Genomic DNA, 22,909 nt, shown 5'->3' with positions numbered 1-22,909 from the left:
AGTGAGCATCCTTAACACTCTTTGTTTGAACTCTCTGTTGGGTAGGTTGCTCATTTCTGTTTCTCTTAGTTCCTTTTCTGGGGTTTTGTCTTGTTCCCTTACTTGGAATATATTCCTTTGCCTCCTCATTTTGCCTCTTTCCCTGTGCTTGTGTCTACATATTATGTAGGTCAGCTACGTCTCCTGCTCTTGGATAGGTGACCTTATATAGGTGATGCCTTAGGAGACCTGCGGTGTGCTTCCCTCAGTTCTCAATGTTCCAGGGGTAACCCCTATGTGGGCTACGTGTGTCCTTCTGTTGTGGCCTGTTTGCTCCCCCTGTAGGCACCCAGGGAGGCTGAGTTATGCTCCTGGCCAGCTGTTGTAATGCTCAGCTGCTTGTAGTTGTTGTGGGCCCTTCAGTCTCTTTATCAGGTGTGGGAGCCCCAACACAGTTGGCTGCAAGTTCTAATACCACATTTGTGTTGCAGAATTTCTTTTAAGTGCGTAGGCCCCCAGCGTGGCAGGTTGTTAGGCTCAGGGCCTTACAATTGCTATAAACCTCCAGCCTTTAGGTCTCTTGCCAGCTCTCTGAGGATTGCAGCTGGGTGGGGTTGGCCTCAGGCATGGGAGCACCCAATTGTTTCAGGCTTTGGAAGGTGGGGCAAACCCCCTATGTGCGTCTTTGAGAAGCACAAGTCTTCTGCAGCTGACAAGCCCTGCCACCCACCAGTCCACACACACAGTTAACACAGTCCTGCCCCGTGTGCATGCCCCGACCGCCTGAAGTAGACCCAATCTCTCCACGGTGGCTGCCCCACACATTCCACCACCACCCCACACTCTCCACCCGCTCCTTGTGCATGCCCTGCCCCTCTGAAGTGGGCTCAGTTGCCAGGCTGCAGAGAATCCAGTCACCAATCTATGCAGGCCCACAAGTTGCCTGAGGGCTTGTTGTTGGTTGGGGCCAGTGTCTAGGGTGGGCTGCCTGCCCTGGCTGAGCTGGATTAAATTGGTGCTCTAGTGGGTGGGGCAGACCTGGGCTAGCAGTCCCCTGGGAGATTTCCAATGGCGTTTGTGTCAGCTCACCCACACTAGGCCCCAAAAATGGCCGCCGCCAATGTCCCAGTCCCTGGAGAGGTCTCACCTCTCACCGAGATGCACTCATGGCCTATCAGATGAGTCTCTTTTCACCAAAGTACTGTGCACCTTTGTTTCTGGTGATTTTAGGTTGCTTTCTGAAATAGGTGAGTTTACGCATGGGCCCTTTAAGAGCCGGTTTTAATTTCTTTGTGAACCAGCTTTTCTGGGGGTACTCCCCAATGTTTTAGTAGCAGGCAAAGTCAGATATTATGCCACTCGTCTGGATTGTGCTGGGTCCACAAAATGCCCCCAGCAGGGACGCTCCCCGGCTCAGGGCCCTGCTCCTCCAGGGAGGCTGCGTACATTTGGACTGCTCCCGGGCGGCTGTGAGGCGCTGTAGCTGGTGAAGGTGGCATTTTTCCTCTCCCAAAGGGAGTTTCTGCCCCTTCCAGCTCAATTAGGATTGTCTTTTGTTGCTGGAGTTCCTCTTATCCAGTTTTCACTTCTGTCTCAGGGGTAATTTTTCCACAAGTAGTTGTACATTGGCTGTGTCCATGAGAGGAGGTGAGTTCAGAGTCTGCTTACGCTGCCATCTTCTGAGTTGCTCTTAAGATCCTACTCGCCAATGGTCAGAGGATGGATCTTTAAATTGGAAAAACTTCTAAATTGAAAAAAAATTTAGCTGAAAGTGTGGGTCAACCTCTTCCCAGTTCTTTGGGGAATTGGAAACAACCATCTTTGTCTTGAAAATCCCTGCAGGGCTGGAGGTATGGCTCTAGAAGGCTGTTCAAAGTTCACTTGTCCTTTTCCAATCCCAAAGCCTCCCCTGTTCCCCTCAAAATGCTCATAGATATCAGGACGTTAGAAACTGATAAGGCATATGCCCCAGAAACTCCATTTTGGAGAAAACTTGAGTGGTTTTCCTGTGTCTTTGTGATGTAGTTAGACAGGTAGATCAACCTATAATGTCATTTGAGTTACAACCCTATTTCTGAGAAATCAAGAGTAACTGTCCTTTAAAAAGATCCTTGCAAAAGTGGAAATGCAGCTCTAGAGGCAGTTCAGATTCCACCCATTTCCCTTATCTCAAAAAGCTTGCAAAATTTCCAAGGACTATCTAGCCTATCACTAATTCCTAGGACTGAAGAAAAAAAAAAGGAAAAAAAAAAAGAAAAACAGCCATAAGAGTGTCCTCACCAAAAATCTAGCATCTTGAGGGCCGGCCCTGTGCCTTAGTGGCTAAGTGCGCATGCTCCACTGCCGGCGGGCCGGGTTTGGATCCCAGGCGCGCACTGACGCACCACTTCTCCGGCCATGCTGAGGCCACATCCCACATACAGCAACTAGAAGGATGTGCAGCTATGACATACAACTATCTACTGGGGCTTTGGGGGAAAAAATAAATAAAATTCCAAAAACAAATCTAGCATCTTGAGTGTCTTCTCCACAAATATTAGTGAAAAAGCTTAAAACAAAATTTGGATTCATAACAGGGAGCCTTGTGTTACTGTACCTGATTCATGGCAGTAATTTTAAAACAATAGCTGTGGAGTCTCTGTGTATGTGTGTCTATATATATGTTATATGTGTGATATTTTACCTCCAGATGGTATAATTTCTAAAGAGCTCTATTCAATTGGCTTAAGGTAAGCAATTATATAAATTATTTCTAAATATGATAGAAATTAACCCAAATATCTTTCAAGTTAACGGGATATAAATTAATCTTTGGTAACTGAAAGCTTATTTAAGATTGTTGGTTTGATTAAAATGGACATGTCCTCAGAGTTATCAGCATTGGATATGAGGCAGACATGCAGCCTTTATGCTACATTTATTGGACAAATAAGCTGATGTTATCTCTATTATAAAACTGGTTAGCAAAAATAACGTAGCCCAGCCCGGTAGCGTAGAAGTTAAGTTCATGTGCTCCACTTTGGCGGCCCGGGGTTCACCAGTTTGGATCTTGGGTGCAGACCTACTCACCGCTCATCAAGCCATGCTGAGGTGGTGTCCCACATAGAAGAACTAGAAGGACCCACAACTAGAATATACAACTATGTACTGGGGCTTTGGGGAGGAAAAAAAACAAAAAACAAAAAACAATGATGGCTAATTTTGTCTAATGTCTCATGAAGTTTTATAGGCAATCTAAATAATTATTGGTAATGAGTAAACTAAATAGATGTGAAAAAAGATATACTGAGGGGCCGGCCTGGTGGCGCAAGCGGTTAAGTGCGCGCGCTCCGCTGCGGCGGCCCAGGGTTCGCTGGTTCGGATCCCGGGCGCGCACCGACGCACTGCTTGGCAAGCCATGCTGTGGCGGCGTCCCATATAAAGTGGAGGAAGATGGGCACAGATGTTAGCCCAGGGCCGTCTTCCTCAGCAAAAAAAGAGGAGGATTGGCGGATGTTAGCACAGGGCTGATCTCCTCACAAAAAAAAAAAAAAAGAAAAAAAAAAGAAAAAAAATATACTGGGTTAACTTTTTATGTGTTATGGCATGTATATTTAAGATAACTTCCAAAATCTCTCTGGTAACTTAAAACTTTGAAGTTTTGCTAGGTGAAACTAAATGATAAAAAATTCATTGAATATCTGGGTCATTCTCAAATAAGATATACTGAAATATTATCGCTAAATATGTCTAAGTTTATCTATTTTTGGCTTCTAATTACAGAGAAACTAAAAAATGTTTGGGTCTATTAGTAAACATGTCATATTTTATTAAAAGATTGTACTATGAAGTAGCATGTTTCTAGAACTTATGAGGCATGTTTAAAATACTAATGTAAAAGACAGTTCATAATTGCTTACTTTTAGTTTTCATTAAAAATTAAGATCTGTACAGGTTAAAAATTCTAATTTATATATGTAATTAAAGCTACTAAAAATCAGTAAGGAAAACATCTTTCTATTCAAGGAAAGTAAGATGTATGTTTTCAGTAAAGAAGGTATAAATAATGAAAATATTTTTGTTTGTTTTGCTAAGAAAGATAAATTTGTCCTAAAATACTGGGAGGGGGGGAGGCGTGGGGACGGGGTGGGGCGGAAGGCATGGACAAATTCTGAATGTAAAAAGAAAGTTATAGAAGGTTTGTGGAAGAGGAGCCCTAAAAAAGAGCTTTGTGCATGGTCAAGTTGTCTAAGATTGAAGGAAAATTAAGTAAATGAGTTTTAACATCAAAAGTAAGGTGGTACAAAATTAGAATTTGGTTTTCTCTCTCTTAAAAGGATCATTTTCTTGAACTTTTAATCTGCTCTTGATAGAAAAATTATGAAAGCTTTTTTTCTTTGAGTAGCCTACCAGAAGGGTAGGGATTTTATGTTTTAGCAAAATAAATCTCCTGCATTGTTTTTATCAGATCTTTAATCACATGTGCTAAGGTTTTTCTTACAGATATTTAATTTTCTGCACTGGCCTGAAAATCTTTACTTGTCACCATGGTTAAGTGGATAACTAAGCGTTGTTTCATAGGGACCTACTATATTAAGTTCTTTTGTCATTTGCAGATTGTTGCTGTTTTACTTGGATGCTTTTGCAAATATGTTTCATCTGCAGACAGATTCATGGAAAGGACTCTGACATTTACTCTAGAACACAGGTTTTTGATAACGTTTCAGATCATAAAACTGAACTGGGTAAGAAATTACAGAACTCTAATGGAGAAACTGATGACTTCATGAAACTATTAACAGAAGATTAAGATCAAGAATCAATTATACAGGACTGAATGAAATGATTAGAGGGCCAGCCCCGTGGCTTAGCGGTTAAGTGCGTGCTCTCCACTGCTGGCGGCCCGGGTTCGGATCCCGGGCGTGCACTGACGCACCACTTCTCCGGCCATGCTGGGGCCGCGTCCCACATACAGCAGCTAGAAGGATGTGCAGCTATGACATACAACTATCTACTGGGGCTTTGGGGGAAAAATAAAATTAAAAAAAAAAAAAAAAGACACAACAAGCAATTTAAAAAAAAAAAGAAATGATTAGGATGATTATAATTTTTATGACTTTTCATTTGACATATTGCTGATTTTTTGATGTTTCATTTTTTTCCAGATTTAAGGAAATATTTTTCTCTTTTCCTTTTGTAAAATCTCCATTTGTAAGGGTGCCTTCCTCTCTGTGCCAGGAAGGAGTGGATGACTAAATCTCTAGACACTCCCATCAATAGAGAGGGCAATGACTTAAATCTACATAACAACTTTACTCTTGTTTACTGCGCTGACCTCATCTTTACGGCAGAATGTTACAGCTATTTTTCAGGGGCTGCAAGCCAGCCAGGAGTATGTGCAGAAGATAAAATTTCTATCTGCCAATTGAAACTCATCCTGCCAGCACTTCCACATACCTGCCCTCCCTGATCCTTAAACTTTACCCCATACCCTGGATCCAGCAGAGAGAGCTGAGAGCCTGTCCTTCTGCCTCCTTACCAATCAATTGAATAATAAACTGCTTCTTCTCTCGAAGACTGGTGTACCGCGGTATCAGCTTCTTTGTGCATTGGGTGGCGAGTCCTTGCTCAGTAACAATAGCTGCTCCATAAATATTTGTGGCATGCCTCTTGGCTCACAGAAATCATTGTCTACAGCTGAAAAAACTGGGCTGTCTGCATATAGTCTAGGGGAGAATTTGCTGTGTCCTAAAGTTACAATGTTATCTCGGGCCACGGGAAGAAATAACCACCATTACAACAGTGATTAGCTTTTATCAAGTACGTACTGTTCTTCAGGTACTCTTAGAAGCACTTGGCATTGATCAATTTGCTTAATGCCTTTAACTGTCATAACAACCCTGTGAGGTGGCCAGGGTTGTTGTCTGTGTTTTAAGGATAAGACACCAAGCCACAGAGAGGTAAAATAACTGGCCCCAGTTTTCACACAAACTGGCTCCAGAGGCCTGTTCCTAATCTCCCTGACTGCAGCGGCTTAATCTCTCCAGAACAACTAGGCACAAGGAGAGCAAATAAAAACAGGAACTTTCAAACATTTTTGGACTGCGATCCACAATAAAAAAATAAAATTTACACCAACACCAATTTATAAACCTGAAGCAAAAGCTTCAGGAAACAATACTTACCCAAATTACATGATATTTTCCATCATATTCTAATTTATTATTATTTTTGAAGCTGATCATCATCCACTAATTTGCTTTCACAGTGCATAGCTTAAAAAAACCCTGGGTTAGGGGAAAGAGCCCAGCTGTACCTGGCTGACCCTGAGCTCGCTGTGCTTAAAGCAGACTCTCTCTGAATTTTCCTTTCTGGGGCAATTCAATTGCAATGTCTGTGGTGCACCCAGAGCCCCCTAAAAGCCCTTCAGACCCTGGGCTTCTGGAATTCCTTCCTCTGCCCCTCTTCTGGGTCCCTTCACCACTCCAGGCTGCCCTTTGGGGTGGAGTCTCTTTCAGATATGGCTCCAGTCTTATCTGCACATCTGGTCCATGGGAAGCACGGACCTTTGCCCCCTTCCCTCTCCCCCTCCATTGAGAGTGAAAGTGCTGCCTTCTCTCCCTCCCTGTTGTCTAAGGCCAATCTAGTTACAGTTTCTCACATAATTCTTTTGTCCCATCTCCCAACCTAGGGGACACAAGCTCTCTGATTGATATACTTCAAGAGGATACAGGAGGCTGGCCCCATGGCGTAGTGGTTCAGGTTCATCGCACTCTGCTTTGGCGGCCCAGGTTCACGGGTTTGATCCTGGGTACAAACCTATGCCACTCATCAGCCCTGCTCTGGCAGTGTCCCACATACAAAATAGAGGAAGATTGGCACAGATGTTAGCCTAGGGCTAATCTTCGTCAAGCAAAAAAAAAAAAAAGAAGAAGATACAGAAAGAGCTCACTGATATTTATCTCCAAAAAAATTCTCCCTCCTCCTCTCTTCAACTCAACTCCTCTATAGGAAGGAGGAGGGTGATGGGCAGAACAGGTTTTGCTTTCTCTTAGCATGACCTGGATTTTCTAGGACCTAGTATTGGCATATGGGGGATTTAGCATCATCTATTACAAAGATTTTACCCTTGGCAGGCTTTTCCAAAAGTACGAAGAAAAGAAGAGTTCCATATTCACATCATTTTACAGATGGGTGGGCTCTGGATAAGTGGAGAGGATGGGAAAAGAATGAGCCAAGGGTTGGAGTCTGGAATAAGCCATTAGAGTCTGGGGGTTACTGGGGACCATGAGCTTCCTGTGGAGAGTCCATGTATGATGGAACTCTACAGGGAAGAAAGATGGAGGTCAGTGGAATAACAACAGACAGCCCAGCTTGCCAGGGGCTCTCCCTGACATTAGTTGACCATCCTGGTCCAGTCTGTGACCTGGATCCTTGGCATATCCCTTTTCCTCCAAACTCAGAGACCTAGTTCCTGAACACAATGTGTCAATTTAAGACTTAAGTGTTTGCGAACTTTCTGCCTCTTTGTTGCCTCAACTAAAAGTTTGATCTTGGCTTTACTGTATCCTTGTGCTTGAAACACTCTAGCAGTAGAGGCAAGAGCCAAGCAAAGGGTGAGCTCCCCTTCCTGCAAAAGCTGCTAGCTGGTGGGCCTGGGGATGGTCCTCGCCCACCACTCCCCCATCCATAGCTCCCAGGGTCCCATGGACACAACTCCTCCAGGGCCAGGCAGCTACACCTGAGTCTACTCAGATTGTTTCCCTCCCGAAGTAGGTTGAAGACCTGGGTTCCCCGCTCAGCTCTGACATTTCCTACCTACACAGTTTGAGTTGGTCTGAGTTTATCTTTGACTTTCAGTGTCTTCACCTGAACTGTGGTAACAATGATATCTAGCTAGATGTCTCAGACTTGTTGTGAGGAGCAATGAAATGATGTCAATAGAAGCACACTGAAGCTCCTGTTGCTACAACCACTAAATTTTACCACTGGTCAGTATATGAAATGGAGAGGATGTCATCACACACATCTTGAATCTCTAGTGAAACAAGGGCACCTTACTCTACTTTTGAATGTTCAATGTGCACCTAGTTATCTGTGTTTGACTTTTAAAACTGTGTTCTAGGGGCCGGCCCCATGGCTTGGTGGTTAAGTGCGTGCACTCCACTGCTGGCGGCCCGGGTTTGGAACCCCAGGCGTGCACCAACGCACCACTTGCCAGGCCATGCTGTGGCGGCATCCCATATAAAGTGGAGGAAGATGGGCACGGATGTTAGCTCAGGGCCAGTCTTCCTCAGCAAAAAGAGGAGGATTGGCATGGATGTTAGCTCAGGGCTGACCTTCCTCACAAAGGAAAAATAAAAATAAAAAATAAAAAAATAAAACTGCATTCTAGGGCCGGCCCCGTGGCTTAGTGGTTAAGTGTGAGCGCTCTGCTACTGGCGGCCCAGGTGCAGATCCTAGGCACGCACCGCTTCTCTGGCCATGCTGAGGCCATGTCCCACATACAGCAACTAGAAGGATGTGCAACTATGACATACAACTATCTACTGGGGCTTTGGGGAAAAAAAAAATGGAGGAGGATTGGCAATAGATCTTAGCTCAGAGCCGGTCTTCCTCAGCAAAAAAAGAGGAGGATTAGCAGGGATGTTAGCTCAGGGCTGATCTTCCTCACAAAACAAAACAAAACAAAAAACAAAACTGCGTTCTTACAAAGAACACGATATCCTCAATGTAGGTAAACTGAGGCAGCAATAGATATTTCATATTATCCCTCTCTTTCCAAGACTGTCTTCAATGGAATGAAGAAAATAAACTTTCAAAAAGGGCAGAGAATCCAAGATAATACTTCCTTCCAGCTTCGAAAACTTCAAGAACTCAACCCAAATCTACAGGAAACAGTAGAGAACAGGTCTAGCTGGTCAGGTGAAGGGCCAGGGGAAAAGCCTGGTTTTGAAATATGATGGAAATCTCAGATTAGTATTAAGCTTTGTTGGGTTCAGGAGATAGACTTGAAAATAAAACAAAAACTTCATTTGACAGAAATACTGTACTGGACAGGGAACCTTTAATAAATGTGAAATACCAGCAAATCTGTAAGCAAAAGAGCTTCCAGAGCAGCTGCAGAAAATATCGTGAAGGCTCAGAGAGGCCTGAAGGGCCCAGGGATGAACCTGGACCTGCCGTGAGGGACTCAGTCAGCAGCAGGTGTTTGTTTACATGGGTCCCAGCAGAACCCGCCCCAGGGAATCCTCTCAGTGCCCCAGAGGGAGTGACTCCTCTAGGATTTATATCCACCTGCTTCCAGAAAAGTGCTCGTGGTGCCGTCTATTATGTGTACAAAGTGAAACTGTTGACACGGAAATAGGAAACGTGGACCCTGAGGGAGGAAGAGGCAAGTGGGCTCATCAATCCCAGCAGAAGTGTCAGGATTTCTTAGCCATGGAGGCCTTGAATCAGATGTGGTCCTCAGGAGAACCCACAGGTATAAACAGTTAGGACTCCTGCCTTCAAGTCAGCAGGCAGAAAGGAGCAGAGAGCCTCTGACTTACCCATCACCCAGGCACATCCATGAGGCCCTTGGGCTCCCTGGGGAACATTTTGAGAATCAGGGTTCTGGGTGATTATAGCTCCTGTGATTCAACATTAGCCCTGAGCTTCCTGCAAATCAGGATAAAAAGGGAAACACTGAGGATCAATTTTTTTATTCTTTAGATAAAAGAAAACAAAAGGTTTTAACAGGCTCTCTGGAACATTCCAACCTAATAACTATAAGGAATACTTTTTGGAACGGCCAGATGACTGGATGGATAGCATGTGCTCAGATCATCATTTCCTTCAGTTAAATAACAGTAGTGGATATTTATCCTTTTTTTTTCTCTTTTACTGTCTAGTGTTGACCCCCCCCCCGCCTTATGTTTAGGGAATTTATTCCCACTACATGAGACTTGGTGGAAAAGTGTATATCTCTATAGAAGCTTCCTGAAATAGCCAGGAACTCCATTTCCCAGCCCCTGTTGTAGCCAACGCCTAGGCACATGACTGAGGCTCAGCAATCAGATGCTAGTCATACAAAGATTAGTTTCTGGGGCAACAGGACCAGCCAGCCATGTGGAGGCTGTGGTTCTGGTGGCGTTGGGTGGGAAGCTGTGGCATCCTGGCTCAGCAGCAGTGGCACTGTCCTCGACAAACTGCCTGTGGTGTGACTTTGGCTCTGGTTCTAACCCTGGTTCAGGGGTCCCCTTTTCTCACCCAGTTTCCAGCTTCCCCATCCATTCTCTGAGCTACCCATCATTCTTCCAATAAATTCCTTTCCAGTTAAAATCTGTTTCTGTTACTCACAACCAGTTAGATTCCCAACTGAAATGTATGAGGTTTAGGTCTGCTGTGGAAAATACAAAAAATAATCCAGTGTGGTTGTATGATCTTTGTATTCAACTACAAGAGCTCGCTGGACAAGAGCATCAGAGAGAAAAGTAAGATTCCCTTTTTTTTTGGTGAGGAAGATTGGCCCTGAGCTAACATCAGTTGCCAATCTTCCTCTATTTTGCATATGGGATGTCGCCACAGCATGGCTTGATGAGCGGTGTGTGGGTCTGAACCTGGGATCCAAGTGCACGAACCCTGAGCCACTGAAGCGGAGTGTGCAAACTTAACCACTACATCACCAGGACGGCCCTAGTAAGATTCTCTTATTTGCTCAGTTATCCTTGCCTGTTCAAACTCAACCAAGGCCTCTACTGTCCCAGAATAAGGAGGCCTTAGCCAAAATGCAAAGAAACACAAAAGAATTAAATCTTAGGTTTGAGCTTCAAAAGACCCAGGTTTAAGGAAATCTTTATTATTTTTTTGCTGAGGAAGATTCACCCTGAGCTAACATCCACTGCTAATCTTCCTCTTTTTTTTTTTCCCCTTTATTGATGTTTTAATGGTTTCTAACATTGTGAAATTTTGGGTTGTACATTTTTGTTTGTCCATCACCACATATATGACTCCCTTCACCCCTTGTGCCCACCCCCCACCCCCACTGCCCTGGTAACCACAGTCCAGTTTTCTCTGTCCATGTGTTGGTTTATATTCCACATATGAGTGAGATCATACAGTGTTTGTCTTTCTCTTTCTGGCTTATTTCACTTAACATAATACGCTCCAGGCCCATCCATGTTGTTGCAAATGGGACGATTTTGTCTTTTTTTATGGCTGAGTAGTATTCCATTGTATATATATACCACATTTTCTTAATCCAATCGTCAGTCGAGGGACACTTAGGTTGCTTCCACTTCTTGGCTATGGTGAATAATGCTGCAATGAACATAGGGGTGCATAAGCCTCTTTGGATTATTGATTTCAGGTGCATTGGATAGATTCCCAGTAGTGGGATGGCTGGATCATAGGGCATCTCTATTTTTAATTCTTTGAGGAATCTCCATACCGTTTTCCATAGAGGCGGCACCAATTTACATTCCCACCAGCTGTGTATGAGGGTTCCTGTTTCTCCACATCCTCTCCAACATTTGTTGTTTTTTGTCTTGGTGATTATAGCCATTCTAACAGGCGTGAGGTGGTATCTTAGTGTTGTTTTGATTTGCATTTCCCTGATGATTAGTGATGTTGAGCATCTTTTCATGTGCCTATTGGCCATCTGTATATCTTCCTTGGAGAAGTGTCTGTTCATTTCCTCTGCCCATTTTTTGATCGGGTTGTTTGTTTTTTTGTTGTTCAATTGTGTGAGTTCTTTATATATTATGGAGATCAACCCCTTGTCAGGTGTATGTTTTGCAAATATTCTCTCCCAGCTGGTTGGTTGTCTGTTCATCTTGATTCTGGTTTCATTTGTCTTATAAAAGCTCTTTAATCTGATAAAGTCCCACTTGTTTATTTTTTCTTTAGTTTCCCTAGTCTGGGTAGGCATGTCATCCGAAAAGATTCCTTTAAAACCAATGTCAAATAGTGTGTTGCCTATATTTTCTTCTATGAGTTTTATAGTTTCAGGTCTCACCTTCAGGTCTTTGATCCATTTTGAGTTAATTTTTGTGTATGGCGATAGCACATGGTCCACTTTCATTCTTTTGCATGTGGCTGTCCAGTTTTCCCAACACCATTTATTGAAGAGACTTTCCTTTCTCCATTGCATGTTCTTAGCACCTTTGTCGAAAATTAGCTGTCCGTATATGTGTGGTTTTATTTCTGGGCTTTCAAATCTGTTCCATTGATCTGTGTGTCTGTTTTTGTACCAGTACCATGCTGTTTTGATTACTATTGCTTTCTGGTATGTTTTGAAGTCAGGAATTGTGATGCCTCCTGCTTTGTTCTTTTTCTTTAGGATTTCTTTAGCTATTCGGGGTCTTTTGTTGCCCCATATAAATTTTAGTATTCTTTTTTCTATTTCTGTGAAGAATGTCATTGGGATTCTGATTGGGATTGCATTGAATCTGTAGATTGCTTTAGGTAATATAGACATTTTAACTATGTTTATTCTTCCAATCCACGTGCATGGGATATCTTTCCATTTCTTTATGTCATCGTGGATTTCCCTCAATAATGTCTTGTAGTTCTCATTGTATAGGTCCTTCACCTCCTTGGTAAGATTTATTCCTAGGTATTTTATTCTTTTTGATGCAATTGTAAATGGTATTATCTTTTTGAGCTCTCTTTCTGTTAGTTCATTATTAGCATATAGAAATGCAACTGATTTTTGTAGATTGATTTCGTACCCTGCAACTTTGCTGTAGTTGTTGATTGTTTCTAATAGTTTTCCAACAGATTCTTTAGGGTTTTCTATATATACAGTCATGTCATCTGCAAATAGTGAGAGTTTCACTTCTTCGTTACCTATTTGGATTCCTTTTATTCCTTTTTCTTGCCTAATTGCTCTGGGCAAAACCTCCAGTACTACGTTGAACAGGAGTGGTGAGAGTGGGCAGCCCTGCCTCGTTCCTGTTCTCAGAGGAATGGCTTTCAGTCTTTCCCCGTTGAGTATGATGTTGGCTGTGGGTTTGTCATATATGGCCTTTATTATGTTGAGGTACTTTCCTTCTATTCCCATTTTATTGAGAGTTTTTATCATAAATGGATGTTGTATCTTGTCAAATGCCTTCTCTGCGTCTATTGAGATGATCATGTGGTTTTTATTCTTTGTTTTGTTGATGTGATGTATCACGTTGATTGATTTGCGGATGTTGAACCATCCCTACGTCCCTGGTATAAATCCCACTTGATCATGGTGTATGACCTTTTTAATGTATTGTTGTATTCGGTTTGCCAATATTTTGTTGAGGATTTTTGCATCAATGTTCATCAGCGATATTGGCCTGTAATTTTCTTTCTTTGTATTGTCTTTGTCTGGTTTTGGTGTCAGGGTGATGTTGGCCTCGTAGAATGATTTAGGAAGTGTTCCATCTTCCTCTATTTTTTGGAATAGTTTGAGAAGGATGGGTATTAAATCTTCTTTGAATGTTTGGTAAAATTCACTGGAGAAGCCATCTGGTCCTGGACTTTTATTTTTTGGGAGGTTTTTGATTACTATTTCAATCTCTTTACTTGTTATTGGTCTATTCAGATTCTCCATTTCTTCTTGGTTCAATTTTGGGAGGTTGTATAAGTCTAAGAATTTATCCATTTCTTCTAGATTGTCCAATTTGTTGGCACATAATTTCTCATAGTATTCTCTTATAATCCTCTGTATTTCCCTGGTATCCGTTGTAATTTCTCCTCTTTCATTTCTAATTTTATTTACTTGAGCCTTTTCTCTTAGTAAGCCTGGCTAAGGGTTTGTCAATTTTGTTTATCTTCTCGAAGAACCAACTCTTTGTTTCATTAATCCTTTCTACTGTTTTTTTGGTCTCAATATCATTTATTTCTGCTCTGATTTTTATTATTTCTCTCCTTCTGCTGGCTTTGGGCTTTGTTTGTTCTTCTTTTTCTAGTTCTGTTAGGTGTAATTTAAGGTTGCCTATTAGGGCTTTTTCTTGTTTGTTAAGGTGGGCTTGTATCTCTATGAGTTTCCCTCTCAGGACCGCTTTTGCTGCATCCCATATGGTTTGATATGGCATATTATCATTTTCGTTTGTTTCCAGATAGTTTTTGATTTCTCCTTTAATTTCATCAATGATCCATTGGTTGTTCAGTAGCATGTTGTTTAATCTCCACATTTTTGTCACTTTCCCAGTTTTTTTTTCATGGTTCATTTCCAGTTTCATAGCCTTATGGTCTGAAAAGATGCTTGTTATGATTTCAATCCTCTTAAATTTATTGAGGCTTGTTTTGTTTCCCAACATATGGTCTATCCTAGAGAATGTTCCATGCGCGCTTGAGAAGAATGTGTAGTCAGCTGTTTTTCGATGGAGTGCTCTGTATATGTCTACTAGGTCCATCTCGTCCAGTTTTTCATTTAAGTCTAATATTTCTTTATTAACTTTTTGTCTGGATGATCTGTCCATTGCTGTATGTGGGGTGTTAAGATCCCCTACTATTATTGTGTTGTTGTTGATTTCTCCTTTTAGGTTTGTTAATAGTTGCTTTATGTACATTGGTGCTCCTATGTTGGGTGCATATATATTTATAAGTGATATGTCTTCTTGATGTAGTGTCCCTTTTATCATTATATATTTCCCTTCTTTGTCTTTCTTAACCTGTTTTATCTTGAAGTCTACTTTGTCTGATATGAGTATGGCAACACCTGCTTTCTTTTGTTTGCCATTAGCTTGGAGTATTGTCTTCCATCCTTTCACTCTGAGCCTGTGCTTGTCTTTAGTGCTAAGATGTGTTTCCTGAAGGCAGCATATTGTTGGGTCTTGCTTTTTAATCCATCCTGCCACTCTGTATCTTTTGATTGGAGAGTTCAATCCATTTACATTTGGGGTAATTATTGATATATGAGGGCTTAATGTTGCTGTTTTGTCACTTATTTTCTGGTTCTTTTGCATTTCCTTTGTTTCTTGTCCCATTTGTTTTGGACTGCCAATTCAGTTTGGTTGTTCTGTCTTAATGATTATTCTAGTTTTCTCTTTGTTTATCATATGTGGTTTTGCTTTGATTATTTGTTTAGTGGTTACCTTGAGGTTTGGGCAAAAAATCTTGTGTATGAGATAGTCCATTATCTGATAGCCTCCTATTTCCTTATACTAAGTCAATTCAGTCACTTTCCTCTTCCCCTTCTAAGTTGCTCTTGTTATACCTTATTCTATCTTGTGTTGTGGCTGTGTGTTTACAGTGATGAGGTTAAATTTATTTTTGGTGAATTTCTTCCTTTGATCTTTGAGTTTAGTATTTAAGTGGTTGCTAACCTATTCCGCTAAAGATCTACTATTTCTCTGATTTTGTCTACCTACTTTTCTCCTTGATCCAAGCTTTGTGTTCCCTTTCTCTTCTTTTTTTCAGGCCTGAGGGCCTTCTTGAGTATTTCTTGTAGTGGGGGCCTCGTGGCCATGAACTCTCTTAGCTTTTGTTTATCTGGGAGAGTTACTATTTCTCCATCATATTTGAAGGATATTTTTGCTGGATAGAGTATTCTTGGCTGAAAGTTTTTGTCTTTCAGTATTTTGAATATATCATTCCAGTCTCTTCTAGCCTGAAAAGTTTCTGTTGAGAAATCCGCTGAGAGCCTGATGGGAGTTCCTTTGTACATTATTTTTTGTTTTTGTCTAGCTGCCCTTAATATTGTTTCTTTGTCGTTGACCCTGGCTAGCCTTACCACTAGGTGTCGTGGTGAAGGCCTTTGTCTGTTAATATATATAGGTGTCCTGTTGGCTTCGCTTACTGGTATTTCCTGCTCCTTCCCCAGATTTGGGAAATTCTCAGCTATTATTTCCTTGAATAGGCTCTCTGTTCCTCTTTCCCTCTCCTCTCCCTCAGGAATACCTATAATTCTTATGTTACATTTTCTAATAGAGTCAGATATTTCTCGGAGTCTTTCTTCATTTCTTTTAGTCTTAGTTCTCTCTCTTCTTCCATCTGGAGTATATCTGTATTCCTATCCTCTAAAGTACTAATTCTTTCCTCCATATTGTCAGCTCTGTTCTTTAAAGATTCCAGATTCTCCTTTATCTCCTCCATTGTGTTCTTCATCTCCATCAGCACTGATTGGTTTTTCTTTATGATTTCAATCTCTTTTGTGAAGAAACTCCTAATCTCATTGAATTGTTTGTCTGTGTTGTCTCATATTTCGTTGAGTGTTTTTATGATAGCTATTTTGAAATCTCTGTCATTTAGTTTATGGATTTATGTGTCTTCGGGGTTGATTTCTGGGTGCTTGTCATTTTGTTTCTGGTCTGGTGATTTCATATATTTTTGCATTGTGGTTCCTGTGTTGGTTTTGTTTTTCCTCATCCTGGAAGTCTCCGGTTGCAATTTCCACCTGCCGCCACTGTCTGGTGGTAAAGGGCTGTGTAGTCTAAGCCCCCTGCGCTCTGCCCCGGTTTTTCTGCTGCGATCCGCAGTTTTTTTTTTTTCCCGCTGCGATCCACGGGTCCAGTCCTTTGATCAGGTCTGCCTCAGATCGCTAGGTCTCGTCTGGTCGAGCTGCAGACTCCGGGTTGCGGGGAGGGGGGAGCTCTCTCTTTTGCCCTCTGGGTCCCTGACGTGGGAGGCTTCTCGTTTGCCCCTCTTTATCCGCTCTCTGGGGTGCTCAGATGTTGATGGTAGCCCTGTGGCTCCTCTGAGTCCTCTGTGCGGGAGTTTCCCACTGGCTGAGAGAGTCCGAAGAGCCACGGTTTCCCCGCCGAGGGCCGTCCCTCCCCCCTCTCTGGGAGCCACGCGGACCGGGATCGCTGATCTGATGGGGAGGGAGCGGAGTTCTCCTTACCTCTTCCCACTTCCTCTGGGGGCCCGGCACGTTCCGCTCTCAGATGTGCGGCAGTGTGGATCCCTCCGCTCTAGGTTTTCACTGTCTGGGATTCCGTTGTTGGTTTGTGGCTGTTGCTTTTGTTGTATCTTGTTGAGGGAAGAGTTCACGGGAAAGCTCACTCGGCCATGATGCTGACGTCACTCTCTCTTCCTCTTTTTTAACGTGAGCCGCTGTCACAGTATGGCCGTTGACAGACCGGGTGGTGTAGGTCCACACCCAGGAACCAAACCCAGGCCGCTGAAGCAGAGTGCACTGACCTTAACCACTAGGCCACCAAAGCTGACCCTTAGCAATTTAAAGACAAGAAGTTTTCATGGGTAGTTTTGACTTCCATATCTGCCTTTTGGCCACACTTGCTGACTTTACAACCTAAGCCCTTCCTAAGATGCGGCTCCACTATAGACAGCAATAGTGACCCCTCAAGACTCCTAACTGTGCAGGGACTGGCACCACCCCTTTCCCACACCCCGTCCCCCCAGCTCTGTCCTCCCTCCGGTCCTGGGTAATCCAGGGAACTAGAACTGGTTTAGAGCACTGATCTAAGAAACTCCATTAAGACCAATACCCTGGAGGCAGGCAATTTGAGATCTCGAATCTAGTTCCAAAGAGAAAATTACAAATATTTTATAGATGACTTCTTTGTTGGCATCTTCTTCACTCCCAGCTCAACTGCTCATACCTGTTTCCATTAGAGAGAAAAGAGGAGAGGAGAGTGGGAGAAGACAGACGGGTAGGGAAGGAGAGGGTGAAAGAGAGGGAAAAGGAGGGAGGGGAGGGAAGGAAAAGGTCATCTATTCAAAGTTTCCCATCAGGGCTCCTGTCTTAGTCTGTTTAGGCTACTAAAACAAAATGCACGAGGCTGGGTGACTTTTAGATGACAGAAATTTATTTCTCACGGTTCTGAAGGCTGGAAGTCCAAGATCAGGGTGCCAGCACGGTCGAGTTGTGGCGAGAGCCCTCTTCCGGGACGTAGACTGCCAACTTCTCATTGGATCCTCACATGGTGAAAAGACAGCCAGGCAGCTCCTGGGGTCTCCTTTATAAAGGCGCTAGTCCCATTCATGAGGCTCCTCCCTCACACCCTAATCACCTCCCCAAGCCCCCGCCTCCTAACACCATCACATTGGGGCTTAGGACTTCAACATATGAATTTGGGGAGGACACCAACATTCAGTTCCCACCCAGCGCTGGCATCTTGTGTTCACCTACACCTCCAACTAGAACAGTAAACATTTTCAATTCACCTGAACACTCCGGATTTGAAGATGCCAGCACCACTTTAAATCCATACCTATGCTCCCCCAATTTTAACACCTGTACTTCAAAATTACATGTGTACACAAATCATAAAACCTGCATGGTAATTAGGAAAAGGGTTACTACCTCACTATGCCACAACAAAGGTTGAAAAAAAATTCCTCTAACTCAGGAGTTGGCAAATCACAGGCCTGCTGCCTCATAAATGAAAGCTTGACACAAAGCCACACCCGTTGACTATGCATTGTCTGTGATGGCTTTCTTGCTTTGGAATTCACTGTCTGGCCCTTTACAAAATGATTTGTCAACCCTGCTTTAGCTCAAACGGAAAGCTGAAGGCCTCTAGAACAGGGCCACCCAAAGTGTGACTGCTGCTGGCCTATGAGCTGTCTGTTACAAAACTGAGAGCGTTTGCAATCTTTCATAGCATTTTGACATTGCTAAGACATCCAAGTGTGCGACCCTTTTTCTCGTAATTTTTATTGTATCCTTAAAAATATTAGTTCATGAAGGATTACAAATAACAAAAAATTCTAGTAAGTCACAAATTTTCTATAAGAAAAATACAAGAAATTATTTAATACCCATCATAATGACTTTAGGTAGGTCTCAACAGATAACAAAATTCAGCCCTAGAGGTTTCATCCACGGGAGATTTTGCCTTGGAGAACGAAATGGAGCTGAAGGTGAAATAAGTCAGATGGAGAAAGGAGAAAACCAAATACTGAATGATCTCACTCATAGAAGATTTTATCATAGAAGATAAAAACAACACACACACACATAGATACATAGATTGGTGGTTACCAGAGGAGAAGGGGGGAGGCAGGAGGGAAAAGGGGTGACTGGGTACATGTGTACGGTGATGGATGGTAATTAGTCTTTGGGTGGGGAACATGACGTAATCTACACAGAAATCGAAATATGTACACCTGAAATTTATATAATGTTATAAACCAATGTTACAATAAAATAATTAATTTAAAAAAAAAAACAGAGCTGAGGGAGGCAAAGCCAGGTTTAAAAATTATTTGTCCCACGAGCTGGGTTCCCAGTGAAGCTTTCTCTAATTCTGTTGCTGCATTAAGGCCCCAACATCACAGATACATTTATTTCCAATTAATGTACAACTGCAGACAAAGCACTTTCTTTATATAGGTGCTGGGGGTTGAAAATACAGTCCAAGGCCTCTAGAAGCATACACTCTAAGTCAGAGAGCTAAGGCGATTATAAAAATACCAGACTCGGGAGTCTGTGGGGGGCTGCTGTGAAGCGACCATTGCGGGGTTGGTATGTAAACTCATACATCATGACCACCATTCAAATATATCCATCTCCCTTCTGTTAAATGCCTTTCAACCTAACTGAATAATGCAATCCATCGAGGTGTTTAAGGGAAGGTGACTGTGTATAGGAAGGTGATCAGGAAAGCCACTCTGAGATGCAAATGCCAGGCGGCTCACTCCCCTTACAAGTGGCTGAGTCCACACGCCGGCTGGTCAACCTGTAGTAGGCAGGGGGAGATTTTTAGACTTAAATGCTTGTGTGGGAAACAATGGCTGAAAATAAATGAGCAATTGTTAAAAGAATAGCAAACTAAGTAGGAGGAAAGAGTATCATATACAGTTATCCAAAAAGTTGGGAAACAATCAACTTAAACAGTTAGTTCTATTTTCAAGAAATATGCTCAATGCATTTTCAGATAAATTACCTCAAAATTAAAACAATGGATCCAATTGTTAATCTGAAAAATAGTAAATACACTATTTCTCCTGCGCTTCTAGACTTTTTAGATCCTCTATAGTTGAATTGTCTAATAATACAATAGGCACTAGGCATATGTGGCTATAGCAAGTAATTATTGGAGAGTGAAGAAATGGAACATTATCCTCATAGCAGAAAGTTCTATTGGACAGTGCTGCTTTATCATGTGTGTATTTTTTTTTTCCAGATTACTAGTTGGACTCAATACATTTAGGGGTACTTTACCTGAAAAGGTGTTTGGAAATTGAACAAAAACATACTGATCATGTAATTTGAAAATATAATATACTCTTGAAAAATAAGTTTGTCCTAGGTTTCCCAACTTTTTGAACACCCTCTAAATATATAATTAACTTTTCCAAGGCTGATTTTTATTTTCATCAAGAAATACCTGCAAATAATTTAAGGAATCAAATTATTCAACAAGACATAGTAAGAAAAAGAAATATTAATTTGTTTGCCCCCAACACACCCCATTTCCTACTTCTCAGAAGTAATTTCCACCCTCTCAGTGGTTTAATGTTTGTCTCTCTGTCTCTAAGGGAGATGCCTACATTGCTGCTGCTTCTGTTTTCAGGTTGTACATCTACCTACTCACTGCCCACTAACGGAAAACGAGCATTTCTTTTCCAAACTCTTCCTTTCTATCGCTGCCCCTGCACACTTCCCATCTCATCCTTCTAATAGATCTATTTTGTTTTATAAAAATCCAATGTTGTAATTCTTATGACCACATGAAAGATATTCACCACGGACCTATACAGAACATTGTCTTGTCTGTGCACAAGTATAAAGCCTGATGAATTTTCACAAAGTGAGAACACCATGCAACCACAACCATCACCCAGCTCTAGAAACAAGACAGTGAGATGAAAACACCCAACAGCTTTCATGACCCTCCCAAGTGACCCCTGTCCTGAGGAACCATTCGGACCTTTTTTGCTATAGTTTTGCTTATTATTAAAATTTATACAGAATTATGCAGTATGTACTCTTTCCTTGTCTGGTTTCTTTTGCTGTTCTTTTTCTAGCTTGAGGTAAAAGCTTAGATCATCTTTCTTACCTAACATATGTATTTAAAGCTATAAATCTTTTGAGGAAAGCACTAGCTGCATCCCATTAATTTTTTCATGTTGCATATGATCATTCAACATCACTTTCCCTTGTGATATTTTTGTATTTTTAAAGTATTGATTGTGTTGTGATCAGTGCATTCTTTATACCAATCCTTGGAAATCTGTTGAGACATTTTCTATATCCTGGACAACAGCTGCAGTGGAGGCCATCACCTGATTAGTTTATGATAAAGCAGTCCTTCTCCAAGATCCAGCAGATTTCTGTCCAGTCTGAACAGATATGATGGGAGCCTTTACCCTCAATCTTTTGGGATTTTTCACGCTGGTCTCTGTAATTTCTCGATATAGCATTGATTTGGTTTACTATTCTGGCTTCTACTTGGCCCTTATTACTGTCAGGGAACTAAAGTGGGGAGTCTGTCAGTTGTCAGATAGAATGTATCTATTCTAAACACACTCAGGAACAGGGGAAAGAAGCACAGGGGAGCTCCAAGGACTAACTGAGCTGCCTGGGACACAAGCTGGGGCTCAAACTCCACATGTGGCCTGACCCAAAAGGAAGCCAACTGTCAAAGAAATGTCAAGTCACAGCCACATCACAGAGTATGGAAGGTGAATCTGGAATGACAGACAATAGGCACATGACAGCACAGTCATAGCCTTCGTCAGGTCTCACAGTTCGCCAATTCTGTGTCTGATCTGTACTTAACCCGTCCATTGAGTTTTTAATTTCAATTATTTTTTCATTGTTATTTTGACAATTCTCAAATCTGCCCAATTTTTATAGAACCTTGTTATTTTACCATTTTGACTCTCTTCTTTACACGTATTAAAGTCATTTCAGATTCTATATCTGATAATCCCTGTAGCTGTCATCTTCATAGAGCTTTTTCTATAATTTGTTTCTGCTAACTGTTGCTTTCAAAGCTATCTCTTTTTACAGGGTGGATTTATTTCCTAGCTCAGTCTCTAAAGGTCAGATTGATGCTCCTCTATCAGCCTTACACCCATTTTCCAGGTAAGAGGGGAACAGGAACAGGCTAGCACTCTCACCAGGAAAGCAAAACTGTCCTCACAAATCCCAAGCAGTCCGCTTCCATCTGCCTGACCAGAACCCTGTTACATGCCAGCCCAGACTGCAGGCTTTCAGGCCTCCACAGCTGAGAGCACTGGAGATGAGTGTGCAAGAGCACCTGTGCGTTTCTGGCTACAGAGAGACAGGCAAGAGGGCCGGGTCACTGCTACGGGGTTGGTGGCACAAGTCACGAATGTTACAGAGCACTGTTGGGGAGAAAGTCACGGAAGGGAACTCTGACCCACTTATACTCCTCTGGCTCTTGTAACTCCAAGCTGTAATGGGGACCCTCACCGTCAGAAAGTGGCCTTTTGAGAGTCCTGATGCCCTGTGAACACTCTCCAAACAAACCTGTCACTGTGCCGCAGGCATAAGAAACAGGCCCTTCAGGCAAGGCCTTTGGCTGTAGAACCACCACCGCATGCCAGGTTCTCCCTACAGCTGCCACCCGTGACCTGCTAGTCAGGCCTCTTAACGCACCTGAAAGGAAGCATCAGCCAACAAATTAGGATCTTATACAAAGATTCCAGCTGACACAGGGAAAGAGGAACATGATTCAGTCAAGATGGATTTCAATGCCTGAAAACATTCAGACTAATCAAAAATGATACTACTGTAATTTCTTATAATGCATAAGTACTTATTATAAAACTTTAAAAAATGTAGACATATTAACTCCTAAAGCACATACTATATAATTTTCAAGTGATAGCTATTTAACAATAGTTAAGGTGACAGTATCACAGAACTTTCACACACTTAGAACATAATTAGCAAGCTATTCAAACAAACACCAAATTGTTTTTACACTTTCCATGTTTGTTTTTAACTTTGTTTCATAAAGCCACTAATAACTGAGGCTTCTTTCAAGTATAGGATTTCTAACATTAAATTACATTTTCGAAGTATTTTTATAAAGAAATGAAAAAGACTCAT

The sequence above is a fragment of the Ceratotherium simum genome, chromosome 20 (genome assembly GCF_057802395.1).
Source record: "Ceratotherium simum simum isolate JZ-2026a chromosome 20, ASM5780239v1, whole genome shotgun sequence".
Taxonomy (NCBI): Eukaryota; Metazoa; Chordata; class Mammalia; order Perissodactyla; family Rhinocerotidae; genus Ceratotherium; species Ceratotherium simum.
This window is presented reverse-complemented; position numbering follows the sequence as displayed.